The sequence below is a fragment of the Terrapene carolina genome, unplaced genomic scaffold (assembly GCF_002925995.2).
Source record: "Terrapene carolina triunguis isolate 2854851 unplaced genomic scaffold, T_m_triunguis-2.0 Scaffold66, whole genome shotgun sequence".
NCBI lineage: Eukaryota > Metazoa > Chordata > Testudines > Emydidae > Terrapene > Terrapene triunguis.
In genome coordinates, this window is record NW_020664417.1 from 72,179,742 (window position 1) to 72,193,874 (window position 14,133).

The following is a 14,133-nucleotide window of genomic DNA, read 5'->3' on the forward strand; positions in this document are numbered from 1 at the left end:
GAGATAGATGGGTCAAGAACATTGGAATAATGGAGTTGAAGGGTCTGACTGACTTGGGAGACAGGAGGAGACCTCAGAAGATTGTGAAAAGCTTTATATACATTACAGAACACTTAGCTGATCCATACTGAATCTTTGAACTATTTGAAGTTTACCCATAACCAACAAATAAAGTTGAATTTGCCTGGATCCTTCTGAATATTTTGGTTGCCTTTGATCAGGGGGTTGAGTTGACTTACCTTTTATCCTGTGTTAGGAATACCGTTTCACTTTTGTTAAAATCTTATTTTAGATAAGCCCTGTACTACATTTATTAATCATGTTTATACAGTGAATGCTTCCTTGTACAGTAACTTATTTGCATCGAGTAGGCTTCCACCTCTGTGCTAATTTAGGAGTGATAATCTTATTTTAAGATTTATGCCAGAAATCTTTGGGATTTAAATGACTGATGTCTGATAACGTGTCTGTTAGTGTTGGGATGTGTAAATGACTTTTGACAGGATCTCAACATTAGCTACTGAATATCTCTTCTGTTCCTATTGATTTTTATGATAGTCCATGTTTTTTAAAAAAACTTCAGCTGATGCAAAATGATGCAGCTACAGTTCTCACTACATGCCAATTATGTGGTCATACTGTATTACTGTGGTCCTGAAATCCCTTCATTAGTTATCAGTGAAATTTTGCATTGATTTTAAGTATTTTCTCACTTAAAATCTTTAATATTTTACAACTCGTCTTGACAAAGCCCTGGCTGGGATGATTTAATTGGGGTTGGTCCTGCTTTGAGGATGGGGTTGTACTCGATGACCTCCTGAGGTCTCTTCCAACCCTAATTTTCTATGATTCTATGATGTATTTTCATCTCCCAATTGTTTACTGAAATTAAACCACATGAACTGACTCCCAGAGTATTTTCTAGTACCGATCAGTAGTTTGGATTATTATAAATCCAATTACAAGGACAAATTAATGGATCCAAAAATCTTCCAAATATAGGTATAATAAATTGGGACATGGCATCTCTTTAGTTTTCATAATATTCCAGTGCAATAAAAAATGGTCTTCTGATAATTATGTTCCATGCATTCCTTCATCTATTCCACAGGCCCACAACCTCTCTTGTATCCCATGGCGATTATAAAAAAAAACAAAAACAAACCTAAGAAAACCCCCAACTAAATTGGTTGACTTTACCAAGAAAATGAGTTGTCCTGTGGTTCTCCGCAATTGAATTACAATATATGTGACTGTGAATCTGATTTCAGGTAATATACTTTGTCATACTGTGATGGAGGAGGCCACTTTCACGTGGCTTCCTGCACAGACCTAGTTTAATCATTCTACGTATGAGGACTATCCTATTCTGGCATGGTTACTGGCTAGCGTTTACAGATTCGTTTTTATATTTCCTTTTAATTGAAGCTTCTGTGTTTTTGGCCTCCTGTCAGAAACAGTTGTGTATTCTTAAGATTAATCAAATGTATTTATAGTGGTTTGTATGCGTTTTGGTGTTTGTCTTCTTTCATACTTATCTTTCCTACCAATAAAGCACATTTACATAGATATATGAAAACTTGATTTCTCGAAAATTAGCATGTCAAACCCCTTTATGTAAGCAGCAGTTTCCTATTTTACAAAACTACATGTTACAAGGAAAGATACAACTTTCTGTTTGCTTGGCTGTCTTCCCAGGACTGGCAAAAGGGTTGAAGCTTTCAGGGATCATATAAAGAACTGCATTTTTAATATTTAAAATGGGACAATCAATTAGACCTGAGGAACTATGTATTCGTGAAAAGTTGTCTCACTGGCTGAGGAAGATGTTAGAATTTATACTGGACTTTCTAAGATGGAGGAGGGGTTGTTATACTTTATTGGGTTATGTAACAGTACGAGCCTCCCCACTTCTGAAGTGTCCACTACTATATATTTAATCCGTTTTATATAACAACATGGGTATTCCTATCATTGCCCTGATTTGTTCATTACCACTGAAGCATCTGCCACTGGCCACTGTCGGAAGACAGGATGCTGGGCTAGATGGACCATTGGCGTGACCCAGTATGGGAATTCTTATGTTGTTGTTACTGTGGTCTCTAAGCACAAGACAAAATTAAATACAACATTAAGCATCCCCAAAAGGCCTTCTGTTCCCTCAATGTCTTTCAATTCTCAGTGTATTTTCCCTTTCTCTTATCTCTCTTCTTTTCTACTTGTGTTCCCTCTTCCTCCCCACAAATTGTTTACTGGTCATGATTAGGGTTGCCAAGTGTCCAGTTTTTAACCAGAACACCCAGTCGAAAAGGGACCCTGGTGGCCCCGGTCAGCACTGCTGACTGGGCCATTAAAAGTCTGGTTGGTACGAGGCTGGCAGGCTCCCTACCTGTCTCTGTGTGGCTCCTGGGAAGCGGCCAGCATGTCTCTCTGGCTCCTAGGCGTAGGGGTGGCCATGGGGGCTCTGCGAGATGCCCATGCCCTGAGTGCCAGCTCTGCAGCTCTCATTGGCCTACCCACAGGTGCCACCCCCACAACACCCATTGGCTCTGTTTGGGCACCTGGGGGCGGCGCGCAGAGTGTCCTGGCCGTGCCTCCACCTAGGAGCCAGAGGGACATGTCACCACTTCCTAGGAGCCATCTGAGGTCAGTGCCGCCCGCACCCAAACCCCCTCCCACACCCAAAGTCCCTCCCGGAGCCCGCACTATACGCCCTCTCCCACACTCCAAACCCCTCGGCCTCAGCCCGGAGCCCCCTCCTGCATCCCAAACTCCTCATCCCTGGCTCCATCTCAGAGCCCACAGCCCCAGCCAGAGACCGCACTCCAACCCCCTGTCCTAGACCAGAGCCCCCTCCCACACTCCAAAACCGTTGGCCCTACCCTCCAGCCTGGAGCCCCACCCCCTTCCCTGGAGCCCATATCCCCAACTAGAGCCCTCACCCCCTCCTGCACTCTAACCCCCTGCCCCAGCCTGGTGAAAATGAGTGAGTGGGGGAGAGCAAACGAGGGAGGGAGGGGGAATGGAGTGAGCAGGGGGTGGGCCCTTGGAGAAGGGGCGCAGCCTCGGGATAGAGCAAGGGTGTTAGGTTTTCTGCAATTAGAAAGTTGGTAACCATAGTAATGGTGGGAGATGCTGTTACAAAAGAAGCTTAAATGAAGAGGTTAAGTCTTGCATTTAGAGCAGAACAATCACTTACGGTGAGGTGAGTGTGTTCTGCTCTAATGCCATGGCCTTCCTGTTGAGACTGCCCTCTCCACCCTAGGGTCTGATTCATGGCCTGTGGAGCATAAATTTTTAAGTAGCTTATGGATAGATGGATGCTGCTGATTGAGGTCTGGCTTTCGTTCCTCTTGCTCCATTTGGTGTCTGTAGGCTCAGTAATTTTAACAAGCTTCCATTAATTTTGCTTTGCAGCCACTTAACTTCTCTGTTATGGTTCCATACTCCCTGCACACCTGCCAAGGAAAATGGATGTGTGGACATTTGCCAAGATCTTTAAAACCGGCTAGTGATTTTTGGGTCCATCAGATTTTGGGTTTCCAATTTGAGACGTCTTAAAGGGTCCTCATTTTCAGAATCCAGGTTCTGCAAGAGTTGTCAGATTGGGCACCCAAAATCATTCCTAACTTAATAAAATATTGGCCCTTGGTTCCATCTGAGTGATGCTGGCCAAACTGCTTGATGAAGTCTCTTGGGACTTGGATGGGTAATGCACTCCGTCAGTTATCTAGGTATATTAGTCTCTGATTTCTGAACAGACATGCTAACATCTATGATTTTGTCTGAAGATAGCAATCCATTTTAGTATAACCTATGCAGTGTGAATAGTTGAAACAATCTGTTGGCTGTCTGTAGATGGATATATTAATTTTCCCAAGTTCACAGTAATTGTAGGATTGAGAAAACTGATCTTTTCTCTTACATTTTCCATTTTGATTCTGAAGGCTGAATAGAAATTGTTGAAAGCTTTATGGAAACTTGTTTAATTTGTCTTCACGGTCTACCCAGATAAGGATGATATCTACTTTGAATGGATAGTATATCAAAGGGCTGGTAGTGCATGGTATTAATTTGTTCCACTTCATTATCTATCATGAGTGAATTTCATTGACTTTTATTTCACATAATAAAAGCCTAAAATATGCTTTCTTCCTTTAATTGAAAATCATGTTAAAATCACTTATATCCTTTTTAAATAATGCTTTGTCATTCCAAGTACACAGAAAAGTCAGTAATATATACAACCCCATCAGTTATGCCCTGGTCTTGGAAGTGTGACAAGTACTGTAAAAATCAGCTTCAGATAACACAGACACACTATAATTTGTCACTCTGTTTTCACACGGATAGCTGCTTTTGTTTTGTTGTTGTCCTTAAATGCCAGTATAAAGAACCAGTTGCTAGGATTTCTGATCAACATAGGTTTAAATAGTTGGATATTTTTCTCAGCTGGTGAATTTTCGGAAATATATGGAGATTTAAATGCACAATTCCCATTGCCATGAAAGGATGTTGTGCAGCTAAATTCCCACTCAGTCCTTTTGAAAAAATACCCCCAGATGTGTTCTCCTTCCTCAAGTTCTCTTCCTGAGCTCATGATTTATTTGCGACATTCACAGAAGGCAGGAAAAGAAGTAAAATTCTCAAAGATGGGCAGTGAGGTAAATAATGTGCTGTAATATTGCAATTTATTTTTCGTTAGGTTTCGGGTAAATTGTGCCTTTAAGGCAGAACGCCAGTGGAAGCTTCTGTTGGAAGTTGTGCTTCAGACAAGAATTTCAATAATATAATGCTTTTGGGAACACAGACACTGTGCCACAATTTGACAGGATACAGCATGCAATATTGCACTCCCCATAAGCAGAGCCACCTTGCAGATTGGGGAAGGGCTGCGTTACGTCTCCTTGTGATCCCTCTCTTTCCCATGCTCCAGGAAGTGCAAGAACTGCAATTGCCTGGCCTGTGAACAAAGGTAGGCATGGGAGGAAGACTGCTCCTTGTGTCCACTTATTCTTCTTGAACGTCCACATAGGGCCGAGTACAATCTTGCTCTTTGGATATAAATTCTGGTTATACACATACATTCTTTATTCATTAAAAACTGTCTACACAAGCAATGCTATATTTTAAACTTAACAACTGGGAAATAGTTGAAGGTGTGAATAATTTTATAATAGCTGCAGAGATTTTGATCAACATCTCCTTGAATCTTTTACTACAAAACTTATGGAAAAGTGTCATAGAATTTAATAGGGGGAAAACGAATTGAGTTTGATAGAGTACCGACAACACTCTAAAAATCTGTAGAATTAAATAGCGATCTTATGTTTATGAACCATTCTACGTGTATTCTATGACAAGGATATAATTCTCTATTCAATTTCATAGAAGGGTTAAAATCATAAAAGGGACTCAATTTTCTGTTGAATTCTTAGGTTTTCCCCTAATTTGTTCAAGTACTGTATCATCAGCTGCCTTGTTCAAAGGAGGTTAATGTCCTACTTTCCTCTAGACACTCATACAGTTCAAACTCCTATCCCTTCTTCCAAATTTCACCTTCACTTATACTGCTGCAACCCCACTTACTTTAGTGGGATTATTAACTGACTTCAGACTTTGACTCTCTGAATTTTACTAAAGGATCAGCACTTAATTATATGAAGCCAGATCTGTGGACAAGAAAATTTTGTTTTTCGTCGCCAAGTTTCTTCCAAATTGTTCCATTAGAGGAGGTGGCATGAGAAGATGAGATTTTGTTCCCCACATGTGAACACCTCAGAAGAAGGCAGATGTTGTAGTGCTCCAAACTCTGCAGATCTTGGAGCCACTGGGTGATAAGAGCCTTTTATGCTGGCTCTAGTGTCCTCTAACTCTTACCTACAACTTGTGGCCATATTACCTTTCATGGAGTTTCTACTAGGTGCTGATGGGACAGTGTGCATCTTCCCACCACCTCATTGTGCAAAGCCCCATACTTATGGAGGATATTTTTTAGAGACTTGGGCATGTGGATATGGTGCCACCATGGTGGACAACCCCACTCTTTTGCACAGCAGGGATAAGAAACTGTGCATATCTAGAGTTATTTCTATTCATTATTGCAATTGTTTTTTTGTATTGTGCTCTGAGTCCGTAGCTGAAATGTCTCCTTTTGTCACACATAGTAATGCACATGATCATTATAAATAAAAATACACATAGAAGAATGTGAGATAGAGAAAACAATTTGCATGAGTGATTCAGCTGTTTGTATTGATTAGGAGAAGAACAGCAGTCCTTTGAAGTGCAGTAGGTTACTAGAGTTAAGAAGGATAGCTATGCTGGATGTTTGTTTTTTGGAAGATGTGTATTCTGTACAAATAACTATTAAAAGGCCTATGCTCTTCATATAAAATTCAGAGTGTCTGTTCTATATTGTTTCTCTTTGGAGTGCCCTGCTAGAGACCAACTTTTAGTCTTTTCCTCCCTACCAATGTGCTGGTATGCACGAATGCAGCATTTTTCTGTGTAAAAGCCCTCAGTTCTTGTAGGGACTGAACAAAAATACGACTTTCTGTCATTGTCTCTGGCCATTGCTATACAGAACTGTTCTATTCCATACACTGTCGTTCTTTGGTAAAGTTACTCTGATGCTTCACATCCAAAGAGTTAATTGTGTTTAGAGACCTTTTGCAGAAATGTTTCAGTATGTTGTGGCTTAGGGAGTCAACGGACAAAATAAGGAAAAGAACATAAAAATCAGGCCTGTAAAACAGATCAGAAAATAAAGATCTATCACCATTTCCCTATAATCAAATATCTTGAAAAACGTCTCTGCCATGATTTATTCAGGAGGTCACTGTCATTTCTCCATAAACAGCAGCACCAGGAGTATTCGGTTACAGAGATAAATAGATAAGTTTCATTCTCATTTGCTTTTGTAGTGATTCTGATATGGTTTTGCATGGAAAGTAGGCAGAGAACTTGGTATCTATTTATACATATTATGACAATAGAAAGTATACATTATGTATGAGGATTGTTGCACTTAATTTCTGAGCATTACTTTGTTTTTCATTATCTGTATTGAATTTTGTTTTTCACTGTATGCACCAAAACTCTCCTCGGAGAGCCATGTATCCCCATAAGCCCTCCTGTATGAATTCAAGCAATAAAACAGTCTGCAAAATCTCACAATTCTGACATTTTATAAATTCTATTCATATTGTAGATTTGAGATGTTGACTGTTGATGCTGAGTGTTAGATAAGTCCTCTTAGTTTTATAAAAAAAAGTCTTAGGTTTGTGTGTGTTGTGTATTTATATTTCTGTTTTATATAAAGGGTCAGATCCACAGATGATGTAAATTGTCATCTCTCCCTTAATCTCAATTTATTTCAGGTAGGTGATTTTCAGAGTATAAGCTCAGAGGTATTACTGCTTTGCTAATTACTTCACTATCGAAAATCCTATATCTAAAACCAAATTAATTCAGATCATGTGTTCAGAAAAACAAAAATACGTATAGCAAACTAACCAGTGAAAGTAGGCTTCGTCTTATGACATTTGGAAGGACATGAAAAGAGGATCATCTAATTATGGGCAAGGTTGTTGAAAACAAAAATAAAAAGTGCAAGAAATCATTTTAGTAATCTAATGAAAGTCTCTTTCTCTGAATATTATATATCTTTCAGTGGCATTTTTCTTTTTTATTTCACTGAATATCAACTTTGCCAAGAGACTTATGTGCACCCCCAATGTATATTGGGCTGTTAGTAGGCATATTGGCTGTATTAGTAGGAGCATTGCCAGCAGATCGAGGGAAGTGATTATTCCCCTCCATTCGGCACTGGTGAGGCCACACCTGGAGTATTGTGTCCAGTTTTGGTCCCCCCACTACAGAAGGGATGTGGACAAATTGGAGAGAGTCCAGCGGAGGGCAACAAAAATGATTAGGGGGCTGGGGCACATGACTTACGAGGAGAGGCTGAGGGAACTGGAGTTTAGTCTGCAGAAGAGAAGAGTGAGGGGGGATATGATAGCAGCCTTCAACTACCTGCAAGGAGGTTTCAAAGAGGATGGAGCTAGGCTATTCTGAGTGGTGGCAGATGACAGAACAAGAAACAATGGTCTCAAGTTGCAGTGGGGGAGGTCTAGTTTGGATATTAGGAAACACTATTTCACTAGGAGTGTGGTGAAGCACTGGAATGGGTTACCTAGGGAGGTGGTGGAATCTCCATCCTTAGAGGTTTTTAAGGCCTGGCTTGACAAAGCCCTGGCTGGGATGATTTAGTTGGTGTTGGACCTGCTTTGGGCAGGGGATTGGGCTTGATGACCTCCTGAGGTCTCTTCCAACCCTAATATTCTATGATTTTTTTTTCTGACTCTGCAAAAATAGGCTTTAAAATGTCACTGACATTTTTGTAATAATACCTGAGCAGAAAGAGGCAGACTCCAGGGATTTAAAAAAAAATACATTTCTTGTGGCTTTAATTTTTGTTCTAAGGATACTATGAATAAACGTTCAGTTCCTTCTGTAGTAGATGATGCTTACTTAATACAGTGGTTGCCGTAAAAACACGTAAGTTACCCACCATTACTATACAGGTTTAGTATAGTATTTCTATGATTTCCTGATTTCCATATACTTATTGCAAGTAATAGCTGTGTAGAGCTGAGAAAATAACTTGTAGCAAGTAACTTGACAAATTTAGTTTTTCTTTTTTTGTGAATTGTCTGTGAGCAGCTTATGATATTCTCAAATATGTTTGTCCAGTGGTTTCAATAAAAAAAACTCTTGGTCTGTGGTTTGCTCACAAACAGTTAATTGTGAGCATTCAGAATTTAAATGTGAGTTTTGATTGGACAAGGAGGTTACATGGTATTGTTTCTGCTTAGAGGTTGGATGACTGTAATTCTTAGACTCAGGTTTCTGGTGTTAACACTTCAAACTGAACCTCAACCCAAAGCATTTTTTTTGTGTTCTATGAAAAGACATTCACATCTGGGCTTTCTCTTTGTGCTTGTTAGCAAATGCAGCCAACCTACTGTGTATTGCAAAACACACAGGCGTACTGTACAGTAGCAGATTAATTTGTAATTACTTACTTTATACTTTTTGTGCTTTTAAAGCAATGTTAATTTTTAAAAGAAATAAATTTGCCCTGGGTGTGAAATGCTGATATTTTTCTATTTCCCGTCTTTCCCCTCTTTTCCTTCACTCTGAGCACCTTGACACTTTCTTGCATTCTACATTTCATTTATGACAGGAATTCCACACAAAAATTCTCAAAGCCACTTCATTGCCACCATTGTCTCTTGTCTTATCTTAGCTTGTAAGCTATTGGGCCAGCCATCGTTTCTTCATTTTGTGTAAATACAGTGCCTGACACAATGGGATCCCTGGACATTGTTCCATTACAAATGATGATTTTGATGAAGAAAATCCTGCCAAATACACAATTCCCTTATAGTCAGGTATGTTAACATGATTATTATTTATCAGAAGCCACTGACATGCTCTGTTCTGTTCCAGACACAACATATCTATCCTTAGAAATGTACAGTCTATCTGATATTGTTCAGAGCAGTTAGATCCTATTTCTCCTCTTCTGTTATATTCTGTTTTCCTGACCTTTTGTCTTGCCTATTTAGTCTATAAGCTCTTCATGGCAAAGACTCTCTTACTATGTGTTTTAATAGGGACTCTGATTTCAGTTGGGCCCCACCCAAGGATATTACTGTAATACAGATGGTGCTCATTATTAGCTACAGAATTGATGTATTTTTTTATTTATTTTTAAATGTTGTTGTAATTTTTGTGGTTTCCTTTATCTTTATAACTAAATATCAAGGGATTAGTTAAAATCGCAAAGAGAAGAGATTTCCCGTAGAGGTTGAAATCCAGGTTGATAGTCCATCCTTAGCTTATTTCAGCTGTGTCTTGCTTATGTCCAGTAATTTAATGACTGGTTGCTTTCTCTTAATGCTGTAACTATGCTGTAGTTTATGAACGGCTATGGGTATCCTTTGAGATGGAAGGTGTTTTTTATAAATGTTAAAGAGTATTATCTATTATCTCAGACTATTGCACCATCTGCTGGAAGCTTAGTGAGATGAAATAAAACAATATGTATGGATTGTTGTTGTTGTACCATGTTGGTCCCATGGTGTTAAAGGGACAAAATGAGTGAAGTAATATCGTTATTGGACCAACTTCTATTGGTGAGTGAGATAAGCTTTTGAGCTTACACACAGCCCTTCTTCAGATTTGAGAAATGTACTCCAAGTGTCACAGTTAAATAAAAGATGGAACAGATTGGTGAACATAAGTAATCAGGGTGGATTTGATTTAAATCAATTATAACAAACATTAAAGCCACAAGAAATGTATTTTTTTAAAAATCCCCGAAGTCTGCCTCTTTCTTCTCAGGTATTATTACAAAAATGTCAGTGATATTTTAAAGCCTATTTTTGCAGAGTCAGAAAAAAAACCATAGAATATTAGGGTTGAAAGAGACCTCAGGAGGTCATCAAGTCCAATCCTCTGCTCAAAGCAGGACCAATACCAACTAAATCATCCCAGCCAGGGCTTTGTCAAGCCAGGCCTTAAAAACCTCTAAGGAAGGAGATTCCACCACCTTCCTAGGTAACCCATTCCAGTTCTTCACCACCCTGCTAGTGAAATAGTGTTTCCTAATATCCAACCTAGACCTCCCCCACTGCAACTTGAGACATTGCTTCTTGTTCTGTCATCTGACACTGAGAACAGCCAAACTCCATTCTCATTGGAACCCCCCTTCATGTGTTATGAGAGAGGGACTACACAAGCTCCTGATCTGCCTTTTATATACTATTCACTACTTTACATACTTTTACCATATTCCTCTTATTTATCTCCTTTCTAAGATAAACAATCCCAATTTTTGAGTTTTTCCCTGCCCTGTTCATTTCCATTACCCTTCTCTAAGCCCCCTTTAGTTCTGCAGTATCTTTTCTGAAATGGGGTGACTAGAACTGCACACTGTGTTCCAGAAGTGGCTGCATCATGATTTATAGAACAACACTGTAATATACTCCATATTATTCTCCATCCCTTCTCTGCGCATCTGAACATTTTTTGTTTGCATTATTTGACCATAGCTGCACATTGAGCACAGGTCTTCATTGAACTGTCTAAATTAAAATGATTCCCAGGTCCCTGCCCTGAGCTGGTACAATTAATTTAGAACCTTGTAAGGTGTGAGAAGGTTACATTTTTCTCTTTAATATGCATTACTTTGCATTTATCAACACTGAACTTCATTTGCCGTCATGTTGCCCATTCACCTACCCTTTTTAGATCTCTCTCTCGAGTTCTGCACAGTGATCTCTGGTCTGAAAATCATGCTTTTCACAGATCCTTACCAACACCCCCCACCTTCAAGGTAATTCATAAATATATTAACTAACACAGAACATAGTACAGAACCTTGAGGCACCCCACTGTTTCCCTTATGCCATAAAAATTGACACTTTTTAAAATCAAATTCATTTTCTTTTAGCCGTTTTTTGATCCATGACAATATTTTCTGTCACCTAGGATTTTTTAGCTTCTTTGATAACCACTTGTGAAGGACTTTCTCAAAGGCTTTTTGGAAGTCTAAATAAATTATGTCGACTGGTTCACTTTTGTCTACTACTTCAGCGGTTCTCAAACTTCATTGCACTGCGACCCCCTGCTGACAACAAAAATTACTACACAACCCCAGAATGGGGGACTGAAGCCTGAGCCCACCCGAGCTCCACTGTCCCAGGCAGGAGGTGTGGGGGGGGTCTGCAACCTGAGCCCCTTTGTCCAGGGTTGAAGCCCTCTGGTGTATGCTTCAGCCATGAGCAGTGCGGCTCGGGCGTTGGCTTCAGCCCTCTCCTTAATTTCCTGTGTACAGGTATAAGGCTTACTGCTCTGTAATTCACCACATCATCCCTAGAGCCTGTTGTAAACACGGGTACCACATTGCAACCCTCCGCTCCTCTGGAACAATAGCTTTTTAAAATGAGATTGCATATATTTGTAAGCAGCTCAGTCACTTTATACTTAAGTGCCTACAGAACTCTTGTATCTATCTCACCTGGGGGCTTTGTAAATTATCAGTTTGTTGTAGCACCACTTCTTCTGATACCTCAATCTCTAATAATACTTCATCAGAAACGAACAGGTCCAATGCAGATATCATCTCCACATCCTCTGCAGTGAAGACTGATGCAAATAAATCATTTAGCTGTCCTTATCTTCCTTAATTGCTCCTCTTTAACCCTTGATTCTTTTTCAGGCATCCTACTTCTGATATATTTAAAAAATCTCTTTTTCGTTTTTACAGCTTCAGCTATTTGCTCCTTAAAATCCTTTTTGACCCTTTATGACCACACTGCTATTTTTAGTGTGCTTAGCTCGATCACAGCTAGTGCATGTTGCTCAGCTCATACTGGGAATTACATCTCCCATCTGCAGTGTAGATGTACCCAAAAAGAGAACCGGCAGGACAAGTATTAAACCAATAAAGCTAAATAGCAAAGTTCAAGAGGCTCTTTGAGCCAAACTAAAATCCTTTAAAATGTGGACATTTGACTCTAGTGAAGTTAATACATAGGAGTCAGAAGGCAGTGTGTAAGGGCTTGTCTTCACAGTATTGTTAGCTCAAGCTGTTACTTGAGTTTCGCCATTAACCCAAATCCCATGCATTCCCATGAATCTTTAGTTCCAATTACGCAGTGCTTTAAACTCAAACTCACTAACTCGTTGTGGGGTTGGGTTGAAACTCAAGTGCTGCCGATGCTGAAGCTAGTGATACGGTGTTGATGTAGCAGCACAAATTACAACTCATCATCAACTACACTAATCTGATTTCTCTGCTAATCCAATCATTGTTGATTGGTCAAATTGAGAAGTGAGATGGGAGAATGTGAGGGAAAGAAAGGAGCAGGAAAGGAAAGTGAGCATACACTGAAGGATTCATTTGGAATTGGGGAAGATCAGAGGAAAGATTGAATGTTAATGGAAGTGGAAGAGAATTGTGGTGTTTGTGTGTGTGCGTGCATGTGAATAAAAGGAAGAAAATGGCTAAGCAAGAGAAGAGCAGATATTTTAGGTAGGATCAGAGTCGGCACAATAAGCATCTCACAGAGCAAATGCAAAAATTTATATAGATTCTGTCCTTCCTCTTTGTCCCTGTACAATTGCCCCATTGTGTTCTCTTTTTACCCTATGGACTGGGCCCTTTGGGAGGGAGCTGGTCCAACTCACCTTGGCCTCATTAACAGCCTCTCAATGGGGCCTCATAGAGTACATCTACACTGAAAAAAACAAAACAAAACATGGTAGTGAGCCTTAGAGGTGGGGTCAGCTGACTTGGGCTCACACTATGGGACTAAAAATAATAGTGTAGACATTACTGCTTGGGCTCCTAAACCTGGTGAAGGGGAGTTCTGATCCTGTTGGAGGTTCAATACTCAGAAGAATCAAAAGAACATTCTGCAAGGGACAGGTAGACAACAGTACAGTGTGCTGCCTTCCCAAATCCAAGACATGAGACATCCCTCTAAGATTGGATGGGCTTCTGAAGTCTCTGGGCAAGAATCCATTGATGATGGTTCATATTACTACCAATGATGCTGTGTGTCAGAGTATCTTGCAGATGATAGATTACCTCAGGAAACTTGAAAATGTGCTGACGAAGAATATCTAGACAATCTTATTTGACATCCTTACATTTTCATGAGCAAAGGAAGACAGAAGGCATAAGATTTTGGAAGTGAATCACTGGCTACATATGTGATGTAGGGGTGGAGGGCATTGGTTTTGTGGATCACTTACCCACCTTCTGTGGGGAGAGAGGATTGTATAGTTTGGATGGCCTCCACCTCAGTAGAAGGAGGACCAATCTTTTTGGTGACAAGCTGGCTGGAATAGTCAGGAGGGGGTTAAACTAGTAGCAAAAGGGGAAGGTAAGAAGATAGAAGATATTAGCACTCAGTACAAAATCAAGATGTTGAGAACAAAATTAACCAAGGAACTAAAGAACACAGAGAAAAAATTCTTGAATTTCCTGTACACCAATTGTAGGAGCCGGGGTAACAAATGAGGAATTGGAATTGCTCATTTATGAGCATATAA

At 39.8% G+C, this 14,133-nt stretch overlaps 1 protein-coding gene across 2 annotated transcripts in view; it reads left to right on the forward strand.

Annotated features, from left to right (window-relative positions):
* KCNIP4 (potassium voltage-gated channel interacting protein 4) overlaps nucleotides 1-14,133 on the forward strand; it is a 403,978-nt gene that overhangs the window by 89,540 nt on the left and 300,305 nt on the right. The gene's annotated exons all lie outside the window — the stretch shown is intronic.